The sequence below is a fragment of the Doryrhamphus excisus genome, linkage group LG10 (assembly GCF_037039965.1).
Source record: "Doryrhamphus excisus strain RoL-2023G ecotype Guam linkage group LG10, RoL_Dexc_Guam_v1.1, whole genome shotgun sequence".
Lineage (NCBI taxonomy): Eukaryota > Metazoa > Chordata > Actinopteri > Syngnathiformes > Syngnathidae > Doryrhamphus > Doryrhamphus excisus.
Genome location: NC_136366.1, coordinates 6,536,302 through 6,546,629, shown reverse-complemented (window position 1 = coordinate 6,546,629; position 10,328 = coordinate 6,536,302).

Sequence of the window (10,328 nt, the reverse complement as noted above, 5' to 3'; positions counted from 1 at the left end):
CAACTACAGGATGAACGATTCATTGATTCACTCTTGTTCAGGATGTCAACTGGATGTCAAATGATCCACATCGTTTTCGTGAACAGACAAGCTTTGAATTGGAATCTGTGATGGATGAAGTTTCAATATGGTTGCTTCAGTCTGGCCGCACGGTGGTCGAGTGGTTAGCATGCAGGCCATACAGTCAGGAGATGGGAAGAACTGGGTTGGAATCTCCGCTTGGGCATCTCTGGGTGGAGTTTGTATGTTCTCCCTGTGCATGCGTGGCTTTTCTTCGGTTTGAGGTTTAGCTTGGCGTAGGTTCGGGCCACCACCCGGATTTCCACAAGTTTTTTTTTTTTTAATTTTTTATCGTTTTTATTATTGTTTTACAGTAACGGTGCTGACACCTAGTGACCAGTGTAGAATACTACATATTCACAGCAACTTTCAATGCGTCTTCTGAATGCCTTACATTTGTATTTTGGTTAATTTAGTCATTTTTATGCTAGAAGATGCTGATCCTTATTCCAGATTCATTGTACTGATATAGGAGTAGGTTTCTTCTCAAAGATTTGGAAGTGCATGTGTTAATGAATGAAGTACACATGTAGGATTTAGAGGCTACTTGTGCAGTTTTAAGTCTAAACGTAATCACCGTGAAGCCTTTTGATGTGGCGGCTACCTGGAGGCATACAGAAGGCTTTTTGCAGCCCCTTTCCACGCCTTTTTTCACCCCCTGTGGACTACTTTGAATGCCCAGAGTCAAGGTGGACCTCTGCCTGAAACCTCCATTGTACCTTTAGCTCTGGCTGTGGAGTTGCACCACAGATGGGAACCCCATTGAAAAGTTAGCGTACCGTTTAAAGTAGATTGAAATGCAGCATTAGTATGCAGACGGTGTGTTTGCGTTCAATGGCGGCCTCCAAGTGAATGAATTAGACACAGTGGAGGCAGGCCGGTAGGGGGGGTATACAGAAAATATATCGTCAAGACCACCTGTCCCCTTTGGAATAAACTGGTTTTGTGTGTATGTTTGGAAGCATTGCATGGAATTATAGTGTATGATGCAACAGCATACGCTTGCAGGACATATGGAAGAAGGTCATCCAGCAGGAAATACAAGATGTACAGTCTAATCCACATGCCACCCCCACAGTGGTTGGTGATCCCACCACAGTGCAATGTTCTCCCCTTACTGTTTGACTGTAGCCACGTATACATGGACCCAAATATTCCAATTCCATTCAGGTTATTTGCTCAAACGAAAAGAATGTAACCTTTGTATACACCTCTTTCCAAAAGAAAAGTGCCAATCCGAATGAATATATAATCGGATTCACAGGGGTGGAATATTCCTTTCCCCAATCCGATTCAGGTATCTTGTACCCGCTCAAACGGGTATTGGCGGTTGGCAAGCAGCTTTCGTGTGCATTAGCGCCATCTGTGGAACAGAATCTAAACCCTTCTATACGCCATTCACAAGTCCAGTTTTATTAAAAAAGAAAATACATATCTATATAAAACATGTGCTGAGCTTAATTATAAAATTGAACTTTATCTTTTCCTTCGAATGCTGAGATATGACGTAACACGCAGCTCGAGACGTTCTTCAATTTAATAAAATGGAGGCGAGCAATCGGCACTGGACTGCTACGGAAAGTTTGTTTTTGATTCAAACTAAATTTCAAGACTGGACGAACAAAAAACTGGCAAAAACTGGCAATACACGCGATTGGAATATTCCTTTCCATGTATACCATTGCTTTCAAAAAGGTCACTCGGAAAGATTCCATTCGGAAAGAGAAAAACTCCTCATGTAAACGTGGCTAGTGACGTACATGCATAAATCTGCACTGCTACACATTGTTAGCGGTTTCCCATTTAATATGAGGACATACCGCTTTACCAGCCTTATATTGCCATAGAATACTTTTATTGTAGCCATCATCCTTAGAATACGCTAACTAACGGTTTACCCGTACTGTACCCTGAATCACAAGAAGCCACTTGTCTTTCACAACATGAACTTAACGTGGTTGTCTGTGAGGAGAAGACGAAGTGCAAATATTCCTGCCGCCTCTCCGGGATGTGTGAGGTCTTCTCCATCCGTCTTCCCAAGCTCTGCAGCTCTGCAGAACAAGCACACACGTTCCGTAAAAGATAAGGCCGAGTCCAGCGACAGCATGCTGCAACTTGGCCTTTTCCTCGACTGAATTATTAAAGGGGATTCATCTCTAATTCAGTTCAGCAGCAGAGAAGAGGATTATAATGCAAAGTGGCAACAAATTGACTTCTAATGATTGCAGGTCTAACACAACCTGGGCTATCTCACCTTCAGAGGACGGGTGAGAGTGCTGAGAAGCAAATTAATCCAGTGAGACTTTTTTAAAGCTGGCCACAGACGATTAACTCCTTCATGGTGTACCGGTACAACTATGGCGGCAATGCAGTGTGGGAAAATGCTGTGTTGTGCTTTTCCTAGTATGCGACTTAGGAGGCTTGGCGCCGCCGCCGGTGATAGCCAGGCAAAGAGTTTAACGAAGATGCAAGAACAGTCAAACTCAGATAAATATGGTCAGGGAGCGATCAAAAAGGCTGGCATCGATTGGCGTAGCCTGCGTCGAGATCAATACGAGATGCGTCGTTTTCTTGGTGACCTTACAGCAAATCCGATCCTCCATCCACCCAGCCACTGTGTCCCTGGACACCTTGCCTCCAGTCGGGGGGGCCGTGGGCACAAATTGGCACCCAACTTTCCAGTGTGCCACTGAATGTGACATGAAACAGGAAAATATATGGGCATGCCCAGGTACAAGCTGAGTGGGACCCATCACAGTGGACATGGCCTGCCTTGGTGTGAAACCATGCCAACGTTGTTGAGATGTCCAGTCGTGTTTGGGATGGCTCTAAACAATCGCTTTCAGACAATGTCTTTAAACATCATCGGAGTCCTTATATGGGCATGCCCGGGTACAAGCTGAGTGGGACCCATCACAGCGGAGTGGGCCTGCCTGGAGGCAGGCCGTGGGTGGAATAATGAATACAGACCGTTTGGAAACCCAAGGAAATACCGCTGGAATAGGTGCAGATTCTGGAAGATCTAGAAAGCTTCCTGTGCGGGTTATCACGTCTAGCTGCTCTATAGGAGTCCATAACTCAAAACAAATGGTCTAAAATTAGGCAGAGGCCCACTGAGAAGTCCTACCTTGTGCCGTTTCACCAAGGAGTTATTAAACAGGCATAGTTTAGTCGTGTATTTTAAAATATTTTTAATTTGCCTCCAGTCATGGGGCCGTGGGCGCAAATTGACACCCACCTTTCCGGCGTGCCACTGAATGCGACATGAAACAAGAAAGTAATATGACCGTTTCCAATCAGGAGCCATCTCTCATATTTCCAGTCCCGAACGTCTCGTAAAAGACATTTTGGCTTCGTCAAGCCCGGTCACATGACATGACCTCTCACCCCATGGCCAAGCGAGGAGGTCACATTGTTTTGGTCGGGGCTAATTGACAGAGCAGGTATTGTGCTCCTTTTTCAGTCTGCTTCACTCTGTCACTTCCCATCACCACAGAAGGGCCCGTAAAAACATCCTGACCCCACACCAAAAGGTCTTTGTTTGCTTGGCCCGCATGTGGCCGCTCACCAGCCGCTCCGCTTTGAAGTTCTCACCCAGCGGTACACTGAAGTAAACACTGCGTAGTGGGGGGGGGGGGGGTTACCTGCTTCAGGTACCAGAATATTGCTGCTACGCTTGTCCCTTTCACACAGACCCCGCAAAGCATGATATCATGGCCCTTTTCATACAGAGATGCTGCAAAAAGGCCGGAAGACATGACCTGACGTGTATTTGTCTGTGAGAAGGGTGTGAGTCACACTTTCCTTGACACACGCCGCCTCCGTTTCTGTGATACTATCCCAGAGGCGGAACGTTACTGGGACAACTTTGTCACCCCATTCCGTGTCATCCTTGCATAAAAGTAGCATGGCCATGGATACTGTAGGCTGAAAAAACTGAAGGTACTATACGGTGGGGTCCCACTTGGCAGGGTTGTTAGCAAAAATGTCAAGTTTGCAGGTTTTGTGTCAAACCCCAAATTAGGTGTAAACAGAAAAAGGTCAGCTTTTCCAAAAGTCACTTTACTGTTGAAAAGAGCGCACATCCCGTTTCCCTTGGGACTCCCTTTCTTCTCCGCAGGTTGTCCCCCTTTTGTGTAACCGTAGCCCTCTGAGAGCCAGACCCCGACTAGACCCACCTTAAACCCACCTTCACAGCCTCTCCCTCTTACTCTTTGTCGCTATGGTTACACTGCACGTGCACAAACAATACGCACGCAGAAACCCACCCAATGTCATTTTTCTTCTTTTAATCACCCACTCAGTTTCGGATGACGATATTTCTCTCTGCAGCCATTGTCGCATTCCTGTATCTGCCTGGACAGGCTCTGATTAGCAAAGACACCAAAAGCAGGCATTTCAGTACACTTCTATTGTTTACTACTTCAAAACTTTAAATCACTCACATTTTAATGTTGAAAAAGTCATGGAGGCATTTATTAATACCACTTTGGTCACGGAATGATTACATGACTTACTCCAAAGTCAGCTGGGATAGGCTCCAGCATACCCCCACCCTAGTGAGGATAAGGGATGTATTTTTGGGAGCAGTGTGTACGTGTGCCTAGAAAAAGCTAGAATGAGTTAATGCCTTACTGCTGTGCAGGTATACGTGTCATAACATTTAAAACATTTCCAACGCCAGCTGCTCACTTTGTGATTGGCTGATGATCACCTCACTGACCTGTTGGTCCTTGACCAGTGACTTGCGGCTGTGTCACACATAAACGCCAACATGAGCTTTCACACACACACACACAGACACACACACACACACCCTGGAGGCCATCTGCCAAATGCATTGGCCGTCTCCAGATGCCTGAACGGGTCTCAGTTATCCTGTGGCAGTTGGCTGCTTGGTGCATTAAATATTGTTTTAAAATTAAATATTTATTTAAATTTAAATATTTAAATTTTAAATAAAAATATTAAAAAATATATATTTAAATAGTTTTATATTTATATAATATTTTAAATATTGAATATATTTAAATATTTTAATAAATAATATATTTAATTTAAAATATTGTATTAAAAGGAGTAAATCAAACACTAAATCATTGGCAGTTGTTACTGTTCATTGCCAACAACGCTAGCGTGACTTCTTGTTTGCGCAGACCACAACTTTGTAGCCGCCTATCATATTTTTAGATAAACTGCTATGCCACCTGTCTTTAGTATTTCTAGAATATTCACGGGGGAATTGGCTAAGATGTGTAAAAAAAACAAATATTTATTCATGCATTCATTTCCCCCATTATCATTTTATTTAAAGAATATCCAAATAAATATACGTACCTCGGTGCATGAGGTGCAATACCATGTTCATCCTCCAGAGGTGGTAGTGAGTTGATTAACATTATATCACGGCGACATCCAGCATTCACAAAAATACACACATTTCTTTTCTGTGTGTATACGACGAACTGTGTATCACGACTATTCGGTAACGCCGCAGTTTTGTTGCTTTCGCTTACTCGGACGACAAGCGAGATGCTCGACTGGGCTCACTTGTAGACCACAACCACCCACTGTGGTCCAACGCGTGTGTGCGTCCACCTGTGTCAAGGGTGCTTGTGACAACAAGAAACCGGCTTTTGTTCAGCGTGTGGAGCACAAATGGACCAGTCATGGGAAGTCCAATGTAGAGTTGTTCCATTACAGACGGGAAGGACGAAGACGGATTGTCCCCCATCGGAGGACAAGGAAAGCCGCCACACATGCAGGGCCAGAGCCTGAGGCCAAGCGGTAGAGAAGAGGGTTAGAAGGATGAGTAGCGTGTGAATCACACTTGTTTCCCAGACGCTCTTCTTCTTCACCACCTCTTCCTTGTTTGCCTCGTCTTTTCCCTCCTGTGACTCCATCAAGGTCAAGTAAGACCAAAACCAACTTTCTAAACACTTGATGTTGCCTGTTTCTAACCGTAAACCGCCATACTGTATTAGTCAGTAGAGTTCCTGTCAACTCCCATGAAAGCACCTCTGATGCTTGCGTGACTTTTCTGACTTATTATGTAGTTAGCATGTTGTACTCATGTTGGTGTTAAACCATGCCAACGTTGTTGGGATGTCCATTACTGGTAGAAGTTTGGGATGGCTCGCTTTGAACGATCGCTTTCAGACAGTTTCTTCAAACATCAGCGGAGTCCTATTATGGGCATGCCTGGGTACAAGCTGAGTGGGACTCATCACAGCGGATGGGTGGAATAAATAAATACAGACCGTTTGGAAATCCAAGGAATTACCGCTGGAATAGGTGCAGATTCTGGAAGATCTAGAAAGCTTTCTGTACGGGTTATTGGGTTATCATGTCTAGCTGCTCTATAGGAGTCCATAACTCAAAACAAATGTTCTAAAATTAGGCCGAGGCCCACTGAGAAGCCCTATCTTGTGCCGTTTCACAAAGGAGTTATTAAACAGGCATAGGTTAGTCGTGTATTTTTAAATAGTGTTTTCCATCCATTCCATCCTAACGCCAACGACTGTCCTCATCGACCAACCTGCACAGGCTAACCACAAGAGAGGCACCTCATGAAAGGACGCTAACGCTAAGAAGTGGGACTTCTGGGTATTTTGGGACTATTTACAAGCCAAACAAAGCAAGTAACGTCATGCAATTAGTTTGCGGTTGTTTCAAGGGTGTTTTTTTCTCTTTCGTGGTCTCTGATTTACAGCCTGCAGTCCCGTCAAACATCGTACAGTCCCGTCTGCAGTCCTGTCAAACATCTCCCTCTCCTCCCCTCAACCGTCCAGCAAACCTTGACAGGACACTCGTCCGCCCGCCCGCCCACCAAGCCCTCGCTCGTGGACAACAGCGTCCGAGTGTCAGGTGTGCCATGGTCTTTGTTTACACATCTCTTCTTGAGAACAATGGCAGCCGTGTTTGAGCCAGGACGCCAGGTGAGGCCTGCATGCAGAACACCACCCTTGCAGCACGGCCCAAACCATGAACTATCCTGGTGGGAGGAGTGTAAATGGGAGAAAATGATCAAATACTAAACCACCCGAGCTGCCCGCAAATGAGAAGAAGCTGCAGTCTGAGAGCAAACACAAGTCCAAACAAACATGGAAGCCTGAGTAGACTCTTAATGAGTCTGTTTGTCTTTTCCAGCTTGTAATCCCAGTGCTGTGTCTGAACCCGTTTTGCATGTGCCAGCTTCGCCTAGCTAACGAGGCCCCGCTCTGGCAGCCTCATCTGCATTCTAATCAGCCCCCCCCCCAACCCCCTCTCATCATGACCGTGATTCTGGAGAACTGTGGTGGTTACCAGCATGGTGCCTGCCCTGCTTGAGAACCCTTCCTGAATCATGGCTGTTGATCACATGACAAGGTACTGTTAGGATACCCCAACGTTCTACATTAAGGTAGTGGCTGTTGGTCACATGACAAGGTACTGTTAGGATGCCCCAACAGTCTACATTTACAGTAATGGTTGTTGGTCACATGATAAGGTATTGTGTTAGGATACCCCAACATTCTACATTTACGGTAGTGGCAGTTGGTCACATGACAAGGTACTGTGTTTGGATGCCCCAACATTCTACATTTACTGTTGTGGCTGTTGGTCACATGACAAGGTACTGTTAGGATACCCCAACGTTCTACATTAAGGTAGTGGCTATTGGTCACATGACAAGGTACTGTTAGGATGCCCCAACAGTCTACATTTACAGTAATGGTTGTTGGTCACATGATAAGGTATTGTGTTAGGATACCCCAACATTCTACATTTACGGTAGTGGCAGTTGGTCACATGACAAGGTACTGTGTTTGGATGCCCCAACATTCTACATTTACTGTAGTGGCTGTTGGTCACATGACAAGATACTGTTAGGATACCCCAATATTCTACATTTATGGTAGTGGCTGTTGGTCACATGACAAGGAGCTAGAATAAGAATGTTAGAATACCCCAAGACTTTAATGAAGTGGCATAATTGCTTTTTAATGACATGAGACACGGCTGTGCTTGGAGAGAAGATGAGAGAGATCCGCCCCCCCCCCAACCTTGGATAAACGCTAGAAATGGATGGATGGCAAATATAAATCACAAATAAAGTGAAAACGTTAAAGCAAATACGACAGCTAGGGCTCGCACAGGAAGTGCTCCCTGCGGGCTGACAGGCGTATGAAGCCAACAGTGATGGCTTATGCTTGTTAACACGAACCATGTTAGTAGAGATAAGTCTCTGGAAGGAACCCACTGAAACATTAACACTGTGATGCCAAGCTATCATCTATAATGTAACAGGGACGCATCTGGCACTTAGAGCCATTATGACACTGACTGTCGACCGCACACACACACATTTATTTTGGCTCCAATGGCCTTCCTGCCCATCGTCTGACTGCGGTGTTTCGTACCAGCTGGAAGAAATTGACCGGCTGTTGTTGCTGCGTCATGCAGAGTCAAGGAGGCAGCATTACTGAAGTTCTCCGCATGAACATCTTCAAGTATCAGCTCAGGATAAATGATGCAGCCGTGTTCGCTTTCATCATGCACACAGCGTGTCCTGTGGGATCGGGAGAAAAACGTCCGTTCACTCGCAAAGCCGTCTGTCTGGGAGATCCTATTACTAAGTCTCATTGCCGCTATGAGACCTGGAATGGAGATCACATGTTATTCTGCCAAATGGCAACACAGCGATGACCAGTCCGGTGCTAATGACTTCTCTTACGATCATGGCTACCCATCAGGGATCGAACCCTGATGATGACAATTAACTTTCTTTGTGATGACGTCCACCTCCCGCCAAAGACCCGGATGCTTTACTAACGGCACAGCAGCTTAGCATTAGCATCATTATTTGGCACAGATATCGATATCACAGTTCACAGTTCCACATGTCCAAAAGGAGTCGGAAGAAGCAAAGCTTATTAAATCCTACCCCTCCATCTGGTACTTTTACAATCAGTAACTGTTACATTTGTTCACTTCCTGCTTTCCTAATATAGTAATAGTAAATATCCTAACTTTATTAAGTAGTTGACAGACTTAACGTATTTCTTTAAATATTATTTTTTGAAGTACTCCTCATAATATGAGGAGTTTATTCTTGCAATGTTTCTCATTGGAATGCCATTTTTTTCTCTGAATATTTTGACTTTATTTTCATAAAATTACAGCCGCTTTTTTATTTAAGTTGTTTAATAACTAGTAACTATTTAAACTTTTTATGACTTTGTTTGCATAATATTTTAACATCAGAGCCTATGTTTCTCTGTTGTTTGTTTGTTTCTCAAAGTATTCCCATTTTAGAAAAAATTACATATTTGTTCTTTAATATTTAAACTTTGTGGTGCGTTATTTTTTCATAATATGACGTATAAAATGACTGCCTAGTTATCTTTTTCTTTCGTTTTGCTTGTTGTGGAATAAAAACATCCTCAGGCTGCAATTGGCCGTTATTTAGTAGCATCACCAGAGCTCATCTGGAAGAGCGTTGAGGGTTTCCGGGGCTAACAGTTGTCCAAACACACGAAAGGGGGGTGAATTTGGTGATTTGTTTCCAAGCAGGGGCACATTGGAAAGGTTGTCAGTTGGTGGTCTGGAAGAGATCCCCGTCTGTCTTCGTTGGTTCTCTTTTGCAAGAAGAAAAAAGGTTTGTTGTCTTAATAAGCACCTGTTTGGGGAAGGGGGTGTCAACCAGAAATTCCAGTCTGGTGTGTGCACGACCCCCCCCCCCCAACAGAGATCACTAATCGCTTGTCATTTGTTGACAGAAAAGCCACAGGTGCAGGTTTTTCTTGCTCCATCACTCTAACAGAAAGTGGTCGCTTTGGGGCAAATGTTGGCCTACAGAGGAATCTTTGTCCTCACAAGAGGGGCGGGGGTGGTCAAGGTGGGGGTCCCTTCAAGAAGCACCCACCCAGCCAAGACTGCATGCATCCTTAATTAGTGGAAATGCAGGCCAAACTCCACTGGGAATGCCTGATGGTAGCTACTGTACATTGGTGAACTATTGGATGTCCGTAGGAGGAGACGGCGAGAAGATTGCTGGGGCAAGGAAATACCATGGCTGGGTATTGAGGCATGGACCTTGCCCCATGCAAGTGGGGAATTGAACACGAGTCTTACCGTATGTCTTCATGATGCTTTGATGCTTGGTTCATTGGCGGCGTGTCAGCAAATGAGTTCTGTGAGCGATGGTTGCTTTTAGATTGTTTGCGTTTCAGCTGGGAATGAGGCAGTTTCCCACCGCTCCGTGCAGATGGGAGCACGATGCGGAG